The sequence below is a fragment of the Lacerta agilis genome, chromosome 5, assembly GCF_009819535.1.
Source record: "Lacerta agilis isolate rLacAgi1 chromosome 5, rLacAgi1.pri, whole genome shotgun sequence".
Lineage (NCBI taxonomy): Eukaryota > Metazoa > Chordata > Lepidosauria > Squamata > Lacertidae > Lacerta > Lacerta agilis.
Window position 1 is genome coordinate 21,376,919 of NC_046316.1, and position 21,426 is coordinate 21,398,344.

The 21,426-nt window shown below is 41.5% G+C and overlaps 1 protein-coding gene across 4 annotated transcripts in view; it reads left to right on the forward strand.

The window, feature by feature from the left end:
• The window catches only part of GRID1 (glutamate ionotropic receptor delta type subunit 1), a 668,524-nt gene that overhangs the window by 482,561 nt on the left and 164,537 nt on the right, over positions 1-21,426 (forward strand). The gene's annotated exons all lie outside the window — the stretch shown is intronic.

Consider the following 21,426-nt stretch of genomic DNA (forward strand, 5'->3'; position numbering starts at 1 on the left):
CTGAAAACTCTTGTCCCTAATATGAGAATTTCCTGACATAAGAGGAGTTCTGCTGCATAGCAGAGCATTCAGATATGTGAACTGCCCAACTTGCATAACCCAGAAGTGACTGCTCTACTCTGCCTGGGCCACACACCCTAGCAATTATGCAGCCAGGCACAGAGCTACACAGAAGTTCATAGGGAAGACTTGACTTCATTGTGGGCTGAGCAAGAGCCAGCTGCTTATCCCCACTCCTTCCTTATAGGGCCTGCTGCTTAACAATACCAAGGAAGACGAGGATTGAGAGCAAAAAAACATTACCTGAAAAAACCTGGCACCATGTTACTCCGTGGAAAAGTATTCCTGCTGAGACACAACAGGGGTCTGTTATCTGTACATTCTGGCACCAAATTGGGGGGCGGGGAACATTTTTGTTCAAGCTTTTCCACCTGTATAAAAAAAAGGTATTTGCCTTGAGTGTTCATCTTGTGTTTCATTAAAATCTCTGCTCTGTTCTTGTCCTGCTTTAAAAAAATATTTAACAGTTTTAAAGGGTCTGTTTGTAAATCGCCTTGGGACATATATGTAGAATGTGATTCACAAATGAATATAATAATAGTGTTTTTTATTATTAATGTAATTAGATAGTATAGAATCATAGAATTGAAGAGTTGGAAGGGACCCTGAGGGTCACAACCCCCTGTGGTTCAAGAATCTCAACTAAATCATACATGATGGATGGCCATCCAAACTCTACTTTAAAAATTCCAGGGAAGGAAAGTCCACCACCTCCTGAGTGAGTCCATTCCACGTTGAACAGCTCTTACTGTCAGAAAGTTCTTCCTGATGTTTAGTTGGAATCTCCTTTCTAGTAACTTGAATCTGTTTGTTTGGGTGCTAGCCTTAGGAGCTTGCTCCATCCTCCCTGTTTAGATGTTTGAAGGTGGCTATGATATCTCCTCCCAGTTGTCTCTTTACTAGGCTAAACATACTCATCTCCTTCAACTATTCCTCATAAGGCTTGGTTTCCAGACCTTTGACCATCTTGTTCACCCTCCTCTGAATCACTGTAAAATTAATCTAAGGACAGCTTCAGAAAGCTTGCTCATCTCTACTGACAACATTCTGAAATGTTTTATATACATCCCAGGCTGGAATGTGTGGATGCCTCCACCTACCCCAACCTTTTTATTTATTTATTTACATGCCTTATTGAGAGAAGGCTGTAGCTCAATGGTAGAGCATCTGCTGTGGATGCAAAAAGTCCTCGCTTCACTCCTTGGTTGCCCTCCTGTTTAGCACTGAATTGGAACCAGTGGCAATCAGGTTTTCTGCATGTTGCTGTTTGTTCCAATTTAGCAGTAAAGAATGGGTTTTCCCAAGGGAAGATGGCTGGGCAAAGGCAAAACTAATCAGACCCATTCCTATAGAGTCTCAAACCTTTATTGACACATATACAAGATTCCAGTAGGGTTCAATACATGGAACCACTCATCAAAAACAAACAAACACCTGCATCTTGTTGTATAGCATAACCCATACCTATTAAACACAAGTCAAGCAGGAAATCGCTTGGACCCATGCTTTCTAGGCATGGGACAAGTAGAAGTTTGGACGATCCCTATTAGCTCTACTCCATGACAATGCAATTTGCATAACTTGACTCTACATATGACATTGGTGCGGTTTCTTGATGCTTCCCTGCTGCACAAAAACAAGGTGGTTTGGTTTGTGCTGCAGGCATAGCATCATAGGCTGTGACACTGAACTGGCACAACAGATGTGCCCTTGTTCCAAAGACGTGTCAGCGACTGCAGTGAACTCACAGCAACCAGCCCAGTAATCTTAACAGCAAAACAAGAGAAGCATGTGATTAATGGCTTTGGAACAGAAACATTTACTAAAATGCTCGTGGAAGCTGGTATTTATTGCACATTGGCACTTGTAAATCTAAATAAGTTATCTTCATAGTAGGAACATTGATGAAGTAGTTAAAATTTATGGAGCAGATAAAACTGAGAGAATTGAGATTTAAAAAATCTAATTAAATTTGAAAAGATTTGATTGTATCAGAGGCTAATGATGTGGACTGTTTCAAGGGAACTGAGGATATCCAGATTGTACTCCTCTTATTTATGTCAAGTGGTACCTGCTGTTTGAATGGTACCATTAAAATCAATAGGTATTTTATTACAACACCATGAAAGAGCTTTTATCTATATGTCTAGGCAATCTGGATGCTGCTTAAATGCATTGTGCTATCTCATAATAGGTACGGATGCATTTACAACATGGCTGCAACCCAAATCCACTTCTGGCTTTTGACTATATAAGCTCTATGCAGTTGGGACAGTTGGGGGGGGGAGGTACACTATAAGCAATGGAGGAAAGTCTTCTACACAATCCCACTCACTTAACACCTGGAAGCACCCCTTTCTTCTATACTACACTGTGTTAGTGTAGTGGCAAAGAAACATTTTATCAGTGACCTTGCTCTGTCTCTCAAAAAAGGGTTGCCTTCAGTTGACTGCAGTGAGGTTTGTGTGTGTGAGGGAGAGCTGTTGTTAGGTCAAGTTAACCATATTGACTTGTAGACTGTCGGTGGGTTCTTGCTTTCTTGTTGGGCTGTGTAATAAAGGGGAGCCACACCACAGGGTGAAGGCACCTCTTTTGTTTGTCTGTGTGATATTTTCAGTTTGTTGGTTAGTTTTTCTAGGAGGGCTTTTTCCCATACGACTTGGTCCAGGTTCACTTCTGACAAGTCCCTCCAGTGTCTAGTTATGATGCTCCTGGCTGCTGTGAATATGTGGCTTATGAGTTCTTTGCAGTGGTGAGTGTGTGTTGTTGTCTTGGAAGATATTCTAAAAAAGCCAGTTCTGGAGTGGCTTCTAATACCACATTTCTTGTAGGACTGATGTCCAAAAGGGTTGGATTTGGGGGCAATCCCACCACATGTGGAGGTATGTGCCTGTAGAGGTGCAACCTCTCCAGCATTCTGGTGAGGTTTCTCGGTGTATCAGCACCAGCTTCTGTGGTGTTAAGTACCAGCTAGATTAGCTTCAAAGTGAGTTCCCTTCTTTTGGCTGAGATGGATTTAAAGAGTCAATATCTCTCACTGCCAACAAAAACTAATAAATGAATAGAAACAGAACCCACTCACATAACACTGACACAAAAATCTTGTGCATACACTACATAAAAGAATGAAACTTTACTACTCCCCTTCTCTCTCCACCACCTGTCTTCTCCCTCAACCTTACACAGTTTTTAACATTAGAGTCTCACATCAAATATAACTGATCTGTATAAAGGACTTAAGTATGTACTTTTGTAACCCAAGAAAATCTTTAATTAAAACAATTTTTTAAAAGGGTGGAGTGGGCAAATAATTCTATCCCTATCATTGATTTAGCTGCTCTCATCTTAAGAGCTTTGCTGTTCATGGTTGCTCAAATGCTGGGAGGGATGCTTCAGGATAAGAGGCAGGGGAAATGAGGGAGGGACAAAGTAGGTAGCAGAGGAAGGGGACCTATGAAAGGAGTACTGAGACAGGGACGTTGAGATGGACCCGAGAAAGGAAGGAGAATGGGCAGATAAAAGAGATGCCCATCACTAGGAGCTGCAGCAGTGAGGAATATTCCACTCTTACTCATTTGAAATAACCATTTAAACATTTGGCAGTAGGCCTTGATTGGAAATTAATGGGTTAGCTTCTGCTCCTACAGAGATATAAGAACATACTGTGTTGGGAGAGGGACATAGACCACTGTGTGTGTGCATAGATGTAAAAGCAAACACATCTACCAGCAACCATAAATTCAAACAAGAACTCCACTATGAAAAGTTACGTAGGCTAATATTACCATGTCTTTTGAGTGCATGCAAATTAAACTACTAGCCTGCACAGGTTTGTTTCACTTCTTGGAGACTTTTCTCGTTGTTTGTTTTGTCCTACTTTGTGTAATTTCATCTAGAGCAAACTATGTGCTGCGAGGGTGGATGCTGTTTTAAATTGTCTGATGAGCTGGTGCTGTTTGTCGACATTTTGGGGAATCTCAGTTGTCAGAAAATCTGCCCTGGAAGCTGGGCCACATAGAAGTTTTAGAGGCCTGGGGCTAAACTAACCTGGGAGTCTCTTGGCACACAAAAATATATGATTGTGTATTCAGGGGATGTGTTGTTAATAGAGCCCCTTGGAGGACTTATTGTAATTTAAGCCACAGGCCAAACTATGTCTGTATCATGGATGGGAGACTGGAGAAATAGTTGAAACTTGCATTTTCTGAACAGATGCTGCTTGGCAACTAGTCAACATTCGTTTGCTTTCAAAAAAAAAAAAAAACACCCATAAATTTTAAGGTTTGCATTTTTTAAAAAAATAAGGATGGTAAAGTAGTAGATGCAGCTCTACTGAATGGTGCGGTGTAGTTAGGCATAATAGGAGATGATAAATCCCAGGCTGTAGGTCAGTTCCCTGCTTTGCCCCCAGGCTTTAACAGCTGCATGATGACAAATATTCAGCAAGGACAGCCTTGGGAAAAGCTGTACCTGCTGAATTTCTCCCTGTTACGCAGCTACTAAAAGCAGGATTGTCAGGGCTCACAGATGGCCGTAAAATTTCAAGGTAGCCTTCTCTCAGGGTCCCCAGGGGAAATGATTAAAACTCAGAGTGAAGAGCCAGAGAGTACTGGCCAATGCTTGTGCTCCAGCCTTCTTTCTTAGTGTAAAACATACGGCTGCATGGAACATCTTTCACACGAAGAACCGAATGTGGCAATGATCTTCTTTGCATAGGGGGTTTTGTGCTTGGAAATAGTTTATCTGCATCTAAAGGGAGGTCTTGTCTCCTTGCCTGTACAGTGGTACCTTGGGTTACATACACCTTGGGTTACAGATTCCGCTAACCTGGAAGTACCGGTAGTACCTCGGGTTAAGAACATTGCCACAGGATGAGAATGGAAATCGTGTGGTGGTGGCGTGGCGGCAGCGGGAGGCCCCATTAGCTAAAGTGGTATCTCGGGTTAAGAACAGTTTCAGGTTAAGAATGAATTAAGTTCGTAACCAGAGGTCCCACTGTAATTCAAATGCTTTTGCAAGGAACCACAAGGGCTGTAGGTAGGATCTAGATTGTCATTGTACTTTCCTGAGCTGACTCAGTACCCCTGCCTCAAGAGCATATTAGAGGCAGAAAATTGGTTTGTCCCCCTTCCCTCCCCATTCCTCTCCCCACTGCCATTATTTTGCCCGCTTTTGCCTGCCCGCTTTTTCTCCATCTGCTTCCTTCCTCCACCTCCCTGGCCCACCACAGTAGAAAGACTAGATCAGGTTCTCCAGGCTTCCCTCGCCACCAACGCATTGCTGTCTTGGCTGCATCAAATACCATTTATCCTAGAAGGCAGAGCAAGCAAAAGCCTCCAACATCCTGACGCAGGCTAACGTGTGAGGAAGAAAAGTCTCGGAGTGTGCCTTTATGTCAGTGGGACAGGACCAGCTTCATTAAGACCAGGCATAGGCAAACTCAGCCCTCCAGATGTTTTGCAACTGTAATTCCCATCATCCCTGACCACTGGTCCTGTTAGCTAGGGATGATGGGAGTTGTAGTCCCAAAACATCTGGAGGGCAAAGTTTGCCTGTGCCTGATTAAGACAGTTATACCAGTGACTTTGGGCATGCAGCCTGGAGGTTTGCTCACCACTGCCACCATCGTATCAATGGGTGGACAGACCTTCAAGGAAAGGGCTGTTGAGTTCTGGGAGAATACCATGGGCAGCTTACCCTGGCCCTTCCAAAATATAGATCAGGCTTCCTCAACCTTGGCCCTCCGGCTGTTTTTGGCCTACAACTCCCATGATCCCTAGCTACCAGGACCAGTGGTCAGGGATGGTGGGAATTGTAGTCTCAAAACATCTGGAGGACCAAGGTTGAGGAAGCCTGATACAGACCTTTTCAGCTCAGTTTCTACTGTGCTAATGAAGTCTCTTAACAGTGAAATTAGAGTTGCTACTGAATGATACCTAAGACCAGGCTTCCTCAAACGCAGCCCTCCAGATGTTTTGAGACTACAGTTCCCATCATCCCTGACCACTGGTCCTGGTAGCTAGCGATCATGGGAGTTGCAGGCCAAAAACATCTGGAGGGCCGAGTTTGAGGAAGCCTGCCTAAGAAAAACATTGAGGTGAATCTGAAGGGAACCTGTTTCATAATGTTTAAATAAAAAGATCTATGAAATTTTGCACCTATGAAAAGTCTTGAGTGGGGCTTTTTGAGATTTGAATCAAATTTGGTCCGAAGAAGAAATCTGGGGAAATTTGGAGGGTCTTGCTCTGGTGCAACATCTGTGTGGATCTGAGGGAAGCTAAAGTGGAGCAAAGCGCAATCATTTAGCAAAGTTTCTCAGGGATATTTTACACACGTCAAATTGAGCCATCTCTGCTTTTGCTATAATTGCCAAAGGCTTGGCGACATATGGATGAGGGATTCTTTAAATATGCTCCTTGAGAAGAACCCTCATTTCCCACGCTGATTTTGATTCTGAACAAACAGTTGTTTGTAGATTAACTTAATATATTCATATTGCTTGTAGAACATTTCTGCACTTCTATTGTAATCAAGAGACTCTATAAATGTAATTTATGTCAACAAGTCAGAAGTGCTCCCATAAATCTTACAGACACTGAATGAAGTCAGCCAAGAGATCTTGTTTGGGATGCGAGAATGTACTGGATAACAAGGGTTGCCATAATTTTATTTCTTCAACAATCAAAGATAATTACAAATAAGGCTATTCTTTTAACTGCCATTGGCTAAAGTACCTTCATATCTGAATAAACAATACATTGCTAATAGTAAATAAACCCCAGTTCTACATGGGGAATTATTTAATATATGAATTATTTTGCTCACTATTAACATCTTTCTAATAGCAAGTATGAATATTTTACTTTAATTGCCTTCAGTTTGGAGAAATGCAGTCATTATTAAATAACCTTGAAACCAATGGCGTGAGTCCCAGAGACTACCTCTGCACTAGGTATTTAAAGCACTATGATGCTACTTTTTATTCATGGCTTCCTTCCAAGAATCCTTGGAACTATAGCATGATAAGGGTGCTTGGAGTTGCTAGAAGACCCATATTGCCGCCCAGAACCCTACATTTCCCAGAGTGGTTTAACAATCAATCCCTCATCCCAGGGAACCCTGAGAACTGCAGCTCTGGAAGAGGAATAGGGGTATCTTAACAACTCTTGGTATCCTTAACAAACTACATTTCCCAGGATTCTTTGAGGGAAGCCATGGATGGAGAAAATCTATTATTGGGAGAGCCAGCCAGAGCAGCAACTTTGATACATTGCTGTCAATCTCCTCTGATGGTAAACTCCTTTGTTTTTGTGTGTCCTCTTTAAGGCGTCTCCGCTCCTCCACATGCAGCTGCTGGGTGACCTTGGGCTAGTCACACTTCTTTGAAGTCTCTCAGCCTCACTCACCTCACAGAGTGTTTGTTGTGGGGGAGGAAGGGAAAGGAGAATGTTAGCCGCTTTGAGACTCCTTCGGATAGTGATAAAGCGGGATATCAAATCCAAACTCCTCCTCCTCCTCCTCCTCCTCCTCCTCCTCTTCTTCTTCTTCTTCTTCTTCTTCTTCTTACCAGACAGTTTTTTTTATCCCTGTCAAAGGAGCAGCATATTTAACCCTTGTCAGCAGTGGAATATGCTATGGGTGGAACGGGGAAGGATTCCCACGACAAGTGCTTGAACAGCACATTTAACCCCGTAGCATTGTTACCTGGCATTCCAAAGTACACAAACCACTACTGTCTTCCACCTCCATATTAGTAACTGGCAGTGGCATGCAACATTGAGAAGCCAGATAAGCTACACTGCCCTGTCCTACCTGCCCCACTTCGGTGTTAAATGTGCTGCTATTCACACACTTGTCATGGGAATCTCCATGTAAGCAATGCTGCCCTGCTTAGTGAGGTTAATCTGTGATGTGGCATATAAATAGGTTAAATAAATAAATTACATAAAGTAAAGCTCCTAGACTAGGATTTCAGAAAGGCAGGGCAACCTCTTGCGTCCTTCTGAAGAATATCACTAGATGCTGGAGTTTGAGGGGGGGGGGGAATTCTATCATTGCCATAATGATGCAAAGTCCATTAGAGAAACAATTTGATGCATGGTGACCTGATAGGCTTTAAAAAATATGGAGACACAAAGTTATTATTTGCCTGGTTAAATTTATTTATTTCTTTAAGCTAAATGGTGCAAGGTACATCACCACCACCATGTTGTTGTTGTTGTTGTTAAAATTTGTATAATGCACTTCATCTGAAGATCTCAGGGCGATTCACCACAAAATTACAAGATAAAAAGACAAAGACTAGTGGGGTGTTGTTCATTACAGTCTTACCTTTGTTCTCAAACAGAATCCATTCCAGAAGTCTGTTTGATTTCCAAAACATTCGGAAACCAAGGCGTGGTTTCCGATTGGCTGCAGGAAGCTTCTGCAGCCAATCAGAAGCCACGGAAGCCACATTGGACGTTCGGCTTCCAAAATTAGTTTGCAAACCTGGTTTGCGGCGTTCAGGAGCCAAAACATTCAAGAACTAAGCTGTTCGAAAACCAAGGTGCGATTGTGTATTGAATAAGAGATAGAAAGTATTGCAGTCTGAACAATGGCAGCAGCGTGAAGTGGAATAGAAGGGAATGGGGCATCGAAACTCTCCATACGGTGAAGTCACGGCACAAGTTTTGCATTGCTAGATGTTGCCAGGGGAGGGGGAAAGTGGCAGGCACAAGTTTGTGCTAAAGATTAATTTTGACCGAGTTGCATCTTGCTGGGATCCCACTTAGGTTAGGCCAGGCCAGGCCATCTTAGGGTCAGGGATGATATGCAAAATGTAATGTTGTCCCTAAGTACAATTTCTTGCTTTTCCCATAGGAGTGGTAACCAGTCATTTATACAAGAGAATGTATAGGCTCTTCACTTGTGGGGGATTACAACTATTCCTTGTTTCTCCAGAGTCAGGTTTTGCCCCATTTCAACTATGTCACAGATCTCAGTTCACTATAATTGAGCATGCAAACCTTTCCATCTGCACCTCCCATCCTGGGTTCCACTGCCAGAGTCCGATGGACTACTACACACCTGCTTTCGTGCATATGGGTTGTGAGATGCAGTAGAAGTGTGTGTGTGTGTGTGTGTGAAAGCAAGAGTGATTACCTGCAATTTCCTTCAGAAATCCTCTAGTCTGGCATTACTGCTAACTTTTATAGGCTAGCACATGTTGTTTTCTGGTACATCTTTATTTCTAACCCTGGGAGAATGAATGCATAAATAAAAATCTACAGAGCCTCTGCTGCTCTCTGCCATTTAAATCCCTATTTATCTCACTCTAGGATGCCAGAGAGGAAACTTAATGCTGAGTATTGGTTCAATAAATGTCAGGAAGGGCAGGCGGTTTATATCTTCCTTTGCAATAAACATTTAGTCCTCATGACAAAGATGAGATCAGAGGGTGGGGAGAGGAGGGGGCGGAACAGCTTGAACATTCACAGCTCTGTTAGATGAGAAAGTGTGTGTGCAACAGAGACCATATACCTCTTAGTCTAATTTCCAGAGATGGTTAATATCCTTTTCGTGTTTCCAGTGCCTGCTGTTCTGGAAATAACACCACCCACTCGCCCAGTCTCCCTTGTTTGAGGAGCTGAGCTGAACACGATTTAATCCTGAACAACGTCAGTGCAATTTTCTTTCCTACCTTACAGGTTGTCGTCTCACTTTACAGCGTTTCTTCTAAGTTGTCTCTTCATCTTCAGAACAAGGTGGCAGGCTTTGTTTGCATTAGAATGTAAGAGAACTGCATTTGTAATACATCAGGCTAATAAGCAACCAGGGACACACAGAGATGGACTATCTGTCAAGTAAACCTGGGTGTGTACCATGCAGGTAGAAAGGTTGAAGTGCTAAAGGAATTTGGACAATGTTAATAATCCAAGATAATGACACATACACAGTGCAGGTAAAAGAACCAAGCAAATCTGACCCTCTAAACTGCCTTGGGTGGGAGACGGTCTAGAAATCCCACGTAAGCTGTTATTTGCTGTGTGAGTAGAAACAGATTCAGGAGACACATGTTTTGTTGCAGCTGGGACAGATTTAGGCATCCGGTTTTGCTGCTACAGGTGCACCATGGTGTTTCTGAATGGACCCTGTAAGGAACAACAGAATTTTTGGATCACTATGTAATTCCAATCCACACAGTAAATCTCTGTCTCCTTCTCTCTCTTTCTCTCCCTCTCTTGCAAGAAGATACACACACACTCACCTGAACATGTAGCACATATGCAGACCACACAAATATTCAGCCCCACCCCCTGCTCTACTGTCGATGAGCAGAGGAGGGGGGATATTTCCCCCCCATCACAGAGCTGTGCGGGGAAGACAGCTTCCATTCCTTATATCCCTAAAATGAGATAGGGAGGAAAACCTGCTGTTCTTCAGAAATTGGTATCTGAAGTGTTGAGAAAATGGTTTTCCGCCCATAACAGTGCTGGGCTAGGAGGAGAGGAGCTTCACTATTCAGCACAGCACTGCAGTGGACAGGAAAGCACATTCTCCTTACTTTTCAAAGTTGCCTCTTTTCCCTCTGGTGTGGCACCATTGCTAAGAGGCCTTAGGCAACAGGAAGGAATGCTCCTTTTTGTGTCCTGAGTGCTAAGTCCTCCCAGCAATAGCAACTTTTCACTGGGCCTTTTCCCCTTTTTTTGAGTTGGAGTTTCAGGTGAGCGCCATTTCCATTGTAAGAGAACAAGGGAAGTGATCATGGTGTGTTCCGGCACCTATTTTTCTAGAAAAATAGCACTGACTTTGCAGAAGGAAAAGAGGCCAAGTTAGGGTTCATCCACACTCCTGCTTGTTTGCGCTGCCTAGAAAACATGGTTCTGAGAAATTTCCTGCTTGTCCCGAGTGGTTTTGCATTGCCTGGAGCTCTCTCCAGGAAAACACACTCTTTACCACTAAATCGGAACAAACAGCAATCCAAGGGAAAACCTTATTGCTGTTTATAGAAAGTAGAATATTGGGATGTTTATTTTGGAGCAAATATTTTGAATAATTATTTTTATGTAGCTGACAGATGGAGAAACAGAAGCCCCTTTCTTCTTTTCTTTTTCTGCTTTTGATTTTATATAGATTAGGTTCTTTTATCTTGTTGTAGCATAAAATAGCTTTAATAAAAGAATATGCAAAAAAGGAAAGGAAAGGAAAACCTTATTGCTCTTTGGTCCAATTCTGCAGTAGAAAACCCTTTCCAGGGGGAAAGCTGTGGGACAAATGGAAGTGTGGCCGAGCCCTTAAAGTGATGTGGCAGGCTGGATCCAGACTGCAGGTTCTTCCTGCCCCGATTTAGCATTCTGGTGGATAAGAACCCTTTGAAGTGATAATGAGAAGTGACCTGTCCATGTGGCGATACAACTCTCTGAACCAGCTGTAGCCAGTTCCAAGCTCAGGCAAAGCCAGGAGATATACTATCAAATCTGCAAATGAACTGCAACTCAGCAGTCTCACATTCTATCTGACCTCTAAGCATATTTTCCTACGATGTGATGCCCTTAAGGTCAGAAACTGAGTAACATCCTGGGAGATTTAGAGCTGAATTCCCGCCTTTGCTTCAATGAATAATGTAACGGAGGCACCTGAGGCTAACAGACATCATGCTACTGACTAGTTCTCCAACTTGGTGGACAACTGCACATAAGTGCTTTAGGTCAGAAGTTTATGTTTGGGTTGGCAATTATAAAAGGTTCAGCGGAGAGTTATCTGGATATCTGCCCTCTAGTACACGAACCAGTTACTCTTCTGGAACTGTGCTTGTGGTGATGCTGCTTTGAGCCAGCAGTGTCAATCTTGCAAAATTGAGGATTCCATTAAATAAGTGTCACATTAAGTTGTCGTTCAGGCATTCCACAGAATCATCTGCCAAGCTTCATTACTTCCTCTTGTTCCCCATTAAGCCACCATCTTTCTCATATTTTAATTGTTGGAAGTATTTTAGCAAATCTCGTCAACATCCATAACTTGGAAAGCCAACCACTAATAGAGGTAGATATGTGTGCGCCTTCAAGGCAATGGATCCCTGCTTTCTTTTAACACATCAAGGCCCTAAGCATTCGAAATATGTTAACCAGACATTAACCAAAGGATAATCTGACACTGTGACTGGTCAGTCAGAGATTTCCCCTTTTTTTCTATTGACTGATGCAACAAAGAACTACTGACTTCCCTTGCGGTGTGCGTGCTAATAATAATTTATTACTTATACCCTGCCCACCTGGCCGGGCATCCCCAGCCACTCTGGGCAGCTTCCAACGGAATATTAAAAACACAATAAAACATTGAAAACTTCCCTAAACAGGGCTGCCTTCAGATGTCTTCTAAAAGTCAGATAGTTGTTTATTTCCTTGACATCTGATGAGAGGGCATTCCACAGGGTTGGGCGCCACTACCGAGAAGGCCCTCTGCCTGGTGATGGGAGAGTGAAATAGTGACTGTTATATGACCATACTAAAGACAAGCAACAAAGTCTACAGCGAAGTGCCTCAATCTTGACACACATTCCTCCCATCACACTGCTCATCTGCATCCCGTTGAACTTACTGAATATGCATTGTTACAGGTTTGTGGGTTCTAAATGCCTGGCTTCAGTATACATTAGAATTCAATTGGTGCTTGTGTCTTAGAACTGGGAAATAGCCAGACTCATGTGTGTTTAAAATTGACCCATGTGTGTATTTGACCTGTCTACCAGATCCTTCTAGTAATAGAATTGTACAGTTGGAAGGGGCTCCAAGGGTCATCTAGTCCAATCCCCTGCAATGCAAGAATCTCAGCTAAAGCATCCATGACAGATGTCCATCCAACTTCACCTTAAAAACCTCCAAGGGCCACAACCTCCCAAGGGAGACCGTTCCACAGTCAAACAACTCTTACTGCCAGAAAGTTATTCCTGGTGTTTAGTTGTAACTTTAAGCCAGGCATAGGCAAACTCGGCCCTCCAGATGTTTTGGGACTACATCTCCCATCATCCCTGACCACTGGTCCTGTTAGCTAGGTGGGATGATGGGAGTTGTAGTCCCAAAACATCTGGAGGGCCGAATTTGCCTATGCGTGCTTTAAGCCATTGGTTTGAGTCCTACCCTCCAGAGCAGGAGAAAACAAGTCTGTTCCCTCTTCCATGTGATGGCCCTTGAGATTTTTGATTAGCATGTGTGAAAGACTAATTAGGTTAGATGAACTTCCCGAGTTGTGTATTAGATTCTTCATAATCCTAGGAAATGAGTGTGAGTAAAGAGAGAAATGGAGTCAGCCTAATTTCCTTCGAGGTGATGGCTATGAGCACATCAAAGGAGTGGGGCATCTCCATGAGTTAGACAAGGAAAGCTTAGAAATGGTGGGATGCAAGCTGACAGGAGGAACTTGGGAGAAGGGTGTCAGAAGGAGGCATGGCTTTTTGCTGCCAGACTGCAGTCATGAGACGAAGAGAAACCTATTGGAAAGTGATGCTCTGATCCCCTTGTCCCATCTAGATTCAGGTTGCATATATGTGCAAATAAACCATATATCATAAAGACACCACAGTTTCCACTGTGCCTTATTCTTCAAAAGGAAAGACATACCCTGGGTAAGTGTGCATGGTAGAATCTCACATGGCTCAGAGATTGGGGTGGTGTGTAACAATATTGATTTAAATGGTGACTCTTGGTAACAGAACCCTTAGTGAAATTTCAGGGGGTTCTGGCACACATTTGTGGTTCATGTGGTGACACTGTCCCATTGCGCTGTACATTGCAGAAATACAGACCAACACCATAGTAAATTGAGATATTCCAGCCATTAGTGTCCATTGAAGTAGATCAAATGTTTGCATGGCTCTGATGATCCCATTTGTGGTCCAGCAAGCTGCAGAAACGTAAAGTAACTGTGTCTTTGATTTTCTGTTTGCTGGAGGCTTGAAGTGTCATTTAAAAATGTCAAGGAAGCTCTGTGCAGCAGAATTGTCACCAAAACTTAATCTGAAGTGTACTTTGAAATGAAAGTGGAGGTTCCTCTTTGGGCAAAACATCTGAGGAGTTTTGAGGGAAGACGAAAACTAAACCAAATTCTAAAAATTTAGCAAGATTTATTAGAGGTTGGGGACAATGTTTGAGAATTGCATGCTCCAGATTACCCTTTGCTATGTTATTGGGCCTGTTTAATGCTGTCTTTCGATCTGTGGAAGCAAAGTACCTTTCAAATTACCATTTCAATAAATTTCAATTAAAAATGTCTCATTTTTATAAGCATAAAATATATGTCCACATATAATATAATCCAAATTGCCCATTGGAAAATAAGTAAAATGGATGTGGCTTCTGATTGATAATTTCATGATCTGGTATCATAAAGTTTCCAAGTGTCTTGTAAAAATTATCATTCAATGAAGGTTGGCTTCTGTTAATGGTCCCTTGGAAATTTGCATTATATCTATACTTATTGCACCAGGGCATTTTAAGATATTAGAACTACAGTACCTCAAGGATTTGTGTTTAGCTGGCAAGCTCACTCCATCTTTCTTGTTTCCAACAATGCCTTTGTTGTTTTCCTAAAGTGCATTTGTAAAAAGTGTAATAGGTTTCAGAATTCCAAGATAAGGCAGAACGACGAAAGTAGCAAATGAGAAATAGTTACAGTCTGAATGATTCTTTGTGTGAGAAAGTTAAAGATCATTTTATGATGGTGGAACTACTATTATAGTACAGCATCCACGGGAGTGGGGTTCTGAATGATTGAATTTGTGATCCTAGAGAATTAATTAGATCCAATTTCTATATCTCACATTATGTGAGAGACCCAGAACAGCAGGAAATTATCATAGCTAAGTGGGAAAGTGCATGTTTTGCATGCAAAATAATCCAATGCCTGCTATCTCCAGTTCAAGGCATCTCAAGAAGCAGAGGAAAGAGCTCTGCTGAACACTTAATTGTGAAAGGCTGTTGCCTGTTGCCAGATAAGCTTTTGTGAACCTAGGTGGACAAAGTCAGATTCAGATGCTTGTATTGATGCCAGTGACGACTCCTCACCCTGCCCTTAGGATCATGTCTGGGCTCCTAGGCCAAGAGGGAGCAGCCCAGATTGTGGCTTCTTTCTATGCCATAATAACCTCTCCAGAAACTGTAAAGATGCAAATAATTGTTTCACTGTTGCAATTAAAGCAGATTAATGATATCACACGCTTACAGTATAATTGGAAATCTGTTGGAAATCTGTTCAACTCAAGTAAGTCAAGGGCAGTTTTTTAATATATAAACCAAGCAAATGCCTTTAGCACAGAATTGAAAATGGAAGTGCTCTCCTACTGGGCTATTTCATTAATTACATCAACAGTGATGGATCATGGTGTGTGGTGGGGACAAAGTACAGCAATCCAAAGACAAGTCAGTGGGGTGGTGAACACACAGAGTAGGACATCCATTCAAGTCCCCGCGTTCAAGTTCAAGACCTTGTGTGCTCTTAGACCAATCCCTCTTTCTGCCTAATGCAGAGTTGCGAAAATAAAGTGCTACAAGCCATTCTTAAGCACTGCCCTGTGATCCTTGAAGCATTTCCTCTAAGTGTCCCTATTTTCCAGGGACAGTCCTGAATTTACAGAAGCCGTCCCAGTTTCTGATTTGATCCTGGAATGTCCTGCTTTTCCTTAGGATGTCCCTATTTTCATTGGATAAATGTTGGAGGGTTTGGAGTTATGTGACCCCTGAGTCAAGGAGATGAGTAACTATACAACATTTAGAAGGTAGCCCTGTATAGGGAAGTTTTTTTTTAATGTTTCTTTATGTTTTTATATATGTTGGAAGCTGACCAGAGTGGCTGGGGCAACCCAATTAGATGGGCAGGTTGTTGTTGTTGTTGTTGTTCTTGTTGTTGTTGTTAATAATATAATAATGAATAGGATGTCTCTATTTTCATTGCAGAAATGTTAGAGGGTATATTGAAGGGAGGCATAGCATAAATATCCAGCAAATACCAGCAAACTTGACAGAAGTTTCAGGGGGAAAGAGAGAGAGAGAAGGACAAAAGACATAAAATTTGTATACAACTGTTGATGGGGAAATTCAGACTCTGCTGCCTCTGCTTTAGGGCTCCTTGGCATTAAAACAGGCTCAGACTAACAGCCCTTCCAACAGGACTGCCCTCAGACAGCTCTCCAAATTGAGGAGTTAAAAAAGGGCTCTGCTATTGAACATGACGTCTGAAGTTAGTGCGATTCACTGAAAGCAAGCAGCAGTATCACTGGTAAAATACAATTTTAATTACTGCTATCACCTACATACAAAAGAAAACTTGTTTTCAAACCAATATAAATGCAAACACATTAGATAAGTCTTGGTGGAAATTGTCTTTAAAAAAGAAAGAAAGAAAGAAAAACCAGAGAAGCAGCTCTTTGATTTTTCATTATGACAGCTGGTAGATACAGAAAGTAATTATTTCTTATAATAGAATGTATTTATTAGCAGAGTTCTTTTAAAACTTCACCTGTTCCTTATTAGCACTTGTAGAAACTTCTAATAATCACATCTACCTCACATCTAAAAACTTCTGTCCTGTTTGACTTCAGTCCTGACATTACCCAAATGCTAAATGTTCACATTTAAACTCTCAGGTTCTAGGAATCCAATATAATAATGCTTACCATGTATATGGTACATTCCCAAATTGTTCAAATCACTCAAAGCCTGTCTCAGACACCCATCTACAAAAAGGGTATGATAATAGTGACCCACATTTCTGGTTTGTTGTAAGGTTTGCAGTGGGAGTGTATGTGAAGTGTTTAGGATACTAAAAGTGCTTCATAAATGCGAACATTAGTAGTAATATTTTGATGGAATCTGTCTTCTGCTATGGCTGAGTCTGTCTTGATTCCATATTATCATTTTCTCTTTTTAACACACACACATTCCCCACCAACAAATGAAACTATTTCTAGATTTCCCCAGCGTTCTTTCCTCCTACAAGGAGCAGGATATTAGTGACAGTCTTGGCAGCGGAAGCCCATTTGGACTTGAGTTTTGCGCGCCAGGCATTATCTTCCCCCCAACTTGTTGCCTGACATTTTATCACTGCCAATTCCACTGTGCTTTTTTTGGCCATCACCACTGCTAATGCCTTTCCACAGGGCAAACTGCAAGTAATATCTCTTTGAGGACACTCATCCCTCCCCCTTTTCTTCCCGGAGTGACATTTCAATCCCGAAACTGCACCAGCTTCTGTTTCAGCGTCCCTCATTTTAAGAAATATTTTACTTGGCTGATTGCAGAGAACTGCTTTGCAGGGAAAATATTGTTGAGTAAGAAACAACATCTTTTGGCACTGATGGTGTGATTGAGGGTTTCCTTGTGCAGCAGTTACTCGCGGGTCTCAAAAGAGCTTAGTGCAATCTTCGGTTGATTTCATGATACTATTTGTAATTTTGTTCACCAAGTGCCACTGTATCTTGTAGCCCACAGTGAGCCCGGAGCTGCCCTCTTGAGGAAAACACATGCTTGTGTTGTGAATTAGGGATTTATTACATTCATCCCACTTTGCTGGTTTAGAAAACATTTCCCTTGTACTCTCTAGTTCTGATTACTTTGCTGAGATTTCAGACCGGAGTGGCTACAGATTTGTGACACCACAGGTTTAATTACAATGTTGCTGTAACTTGACTGGCTCTGTGGAGGACAGGGTTTTCACTCCCGGGAGATCAAATAATACCTAATTTGAACTACAACTGACCTGTGGAATTAAACTTGCAAGCTATAAATTTAAATTACAGTGCTTTCTTGCAGTTGAGATCTATTTCCCAGCTTGCTTGCTTGTTTGCTTACTTCCTTGTTTCACTCTGCCAACTGGTTGCCAATTTTCTTAGCTGCTGAAGGCAATGCGATGAGCAGAAATTTAGCAGGTGAAGTTTTGACTGGTGGGAAGTGATGGGGAAATATTCTGGAATGGCCAAGTCTGTTTGCAGTTACAGTCACCTATATTCATATAAGTCATCTAGTCCAACCCCCTGCAATACAGGAATCTCAGCTAAAGCATTCATAACAGATGGCCATCCAGCCTCCGCTTAAAAACCTCCAAGGAAAGAGAGTCCACAACCTCCCAAGGGAGACCATTCCACTGTCAAACAGCTCAATTTGATAATTATTTATTACACCAGAAGTTATTGTAGGCTATTAGCTTACTTTTTCAGATACCAGATCAGATCAGCTGGCAACAAGAACTCCAGGATAGTTAAACAGAATGTTGTCCTCTTTCTAAGATTTGGATATACATATACAAGGTATATGTGATAGCAAACTGAACTTAATGAGGAACGGTTCTTTCAGTGATTAACATGGAAGAAGAGTCCATTGCCCCTATTTAAGGTCAGGTTGATATAGCAAAATCGTCACATTAATTTCTGCTCTTCCAACATATGTTTCCTAAAACCACCGGTACTGATTTTTAAAAATTATTTTGAATGGCCACCCTGAATTTTTATATGCTCAAGAAGGATGAAATATTTGTGCATAGCTGTTGTTTTGGTTTTCCTTTGCTGAATTTCAGTCTTGACATGTTAAAGGAACGGGATCCCTGCCATTTATTCTCCACAAAAAATACATTTAAATTTAATTATATTGTAAAGGTGTATAATATTTTAAGGTTCTATTAACACTTTCTTGTTTTTATTCTAACTCGCATTACTGGGTTGGAATTTCTTGTCCCCCGCAACCCTTCAATTCTAATCTTTTCAAAATAAAGAGAAACAAAATATCATTCCAAAAAAAGAAAAGGCTTTTCTCACCTACTTTTTTCTGACTTAAATCTGCAAAAATGTTTGACTTAAATTGCCAGGAAAAAATATTTTCACCCCATTCTCATTGGTTATGACGGTTTAGATAGTGGAATCTTTTGGAGTGTTTGATCAGACTCCCACGTAATTAGCCCTTTAGAAGTTGGGAGCTTGTGCCAGTTTTCAGTTGGGGAAAAGGAAATTATGACTGAACATAACATTTTTTTGAAGAAAATGTTTGATCATCTGTCCTGCTGTTCTTTATTATGGGTCTGCAGCAAAAGCAGAAGCTCCAGCTCCCCCCCCCCCCCGCCACCAACCCTTCAATTCATTCTGTTTCTGCCAGGATTCTATGTACTTTTCCAGAGAATAAGTTATGCCTAAGACATCTTCCTCCAATACAGAAGACAATATTTTCATCTTGTTTGACAGAAACCCAAGAGGAAACCCTTCTCAATTTACACCTATTTTCTGCTGGTTCTTGGATATGATGATTGCTAAGCACACATAACCCTTGGGATTCAGTCTCATGTGGAAAACCTCAGGGCCCTATCTGGACATTGGTTTTCCCCAATGTCTATATTAATTCCCTGTCGAACCCATGGCATGAAAAGAAGCTTTTGAGAGAGGGGGATTTTGAGTAAAAAAAAAAAAAAATGCCAATGGGACTATATTGCCACTGCCCCACTTCAAATTACTGCTTCCCAAGGCTTTTGATTTCCATTTCTTTTTTAACATCTACAAATTGTCAGGATTTATTTATATGCATATGTATGTAACCGGGTGGTTTGCTTAATTATTATTATTTTTATAGACTTTTTTCCTTTTTTTATCTGCTCATAATCACATAGGAAAAAGTTCATTGGAAGATAATTGTGACTTGTAGCAAAATATGAATAAATGAATGGAGGAAGAATAGGGGGAAGGCAAACGCCCTCTATTCCATGCTGATCATTGCTAATGTTTATTTCATGAAAACTGTAAGGAGCTGGGCAAAGCAGTTGAATTGTTGTATTAGAGGAGAGTAAATTGGACTGTATGGAAAGCATCAGAAACCTAATAGCACTCTCAGAAAACACCCTTGATTTCAGATGGATTTAATATTATGAATCATTAGCGATAGTTGCCTGACAAGCCTTTTGAAAAGTGCCCCCTTGCTGTTCAAATGAGAGTACACTGTTTGCAACCAGCTGAAGAAAGAACCAGTTAAACCTAAAAGGCTTCTAAAGTCATTCTCATCATTATTTTGTGAATATGATTTAAAGGAGGGGAAAGTGCTTTAGCACAAGAAATTAATATTTTCTCTGAGTATGGTCTATTTTCTCGTGAAAATGCCATGATGTTTCTAATCAGGAGAATAGCCACCACTTTGTTCTCCAAAAATGTACTACAAAACAGGTGGTTGAAAATATGCAAAACACACACACACACACACACACACACACTATCATCAATCGATCGATCGATCGATCTAGGCCTAATTTCTTGCCTGCTATTGTGTTCACAATGGCATTTTGACAATAAGTGCAGTAACCTTTCAGGGAAATGAGCAGAGAGGTAGCCACTTACCAGTTTACAATGTCTTAGGTAAAAAGGAATGTTGGTACTGGATTCAACAATCTTCCTGAATTCTCTTTCGGCTGTGGCACAGTGGCTATGAGCAGTGGACAGAGAGCAAGGAGATCAGTTCAGATCTCTACTCAGCCAGGAATCTCTTTTGAGTTACCTTAGGCCAGTTGCTGTCTCTCAGCCTAACCTGCCTCACGCAGTATTTTAATACAAAATGGGAAAACCAAATGTATGTCACCCTTCGCTCCTTGTAGGTAGTGTTGGGTATGCATTTAATTGTGGATTGAATTGTGGATTAATAAGTATATAATAGCATTGTGAAGTAACCTACTCAGAAGGAAGCCAGTAGATGGATGCAGGAACCATTAGAGGGAAGACTAGAAATAAATTTCACGCTCAGAATCTTGGGATGGAGGTGTTTGCCTCACCTATAACAATTAAACCTCTCTTCATTCTGCCTACAATGAACTGCCTTCACGAACTGTTAGAAACACTTCCTGAAGGCAGCAGATGGCATTGGATGGCACAATTTTTTGATAGTCAAAGGTGATGATATCTTTTACTCGTGGTGTGCACACTCATTTCTTTTATCTCTTCTGTCTGGTCAGACAGGTTTTTGAAGCACTACTGAAATCTTTTTAAAAATGTGAAGAAAGGCAATGTTGAGATGAAGGTGCATAACATGAGTGATGGTGCCTCTTTTGTTACCTCCAGCATTCTGAGCAGGCTGCAGAAACCATTGTGTCTCAAAGAGACTCTTCACTGATTTTAAGAATAGCAGAGCAAGAGATTTGTATACTCTTTGCTGATGGAAACTCATGCTGCAGTACCTAGGTATAAAGGTATGAAGGCCGAAGACCAAAATTACATGAGGCAGAAGTTTCATGAATAGATCTACTCAGGATTTGTTTGTTTGTTTTAATAAATAATCTAAGCATAAGTGTTTGTGACAGGATGGTAAAGGTAAAGACCCCTTGGATGGTTAAGTCCAGTCAAAGGTGACTATGGGGTTGTGGCGCTCATCTCAG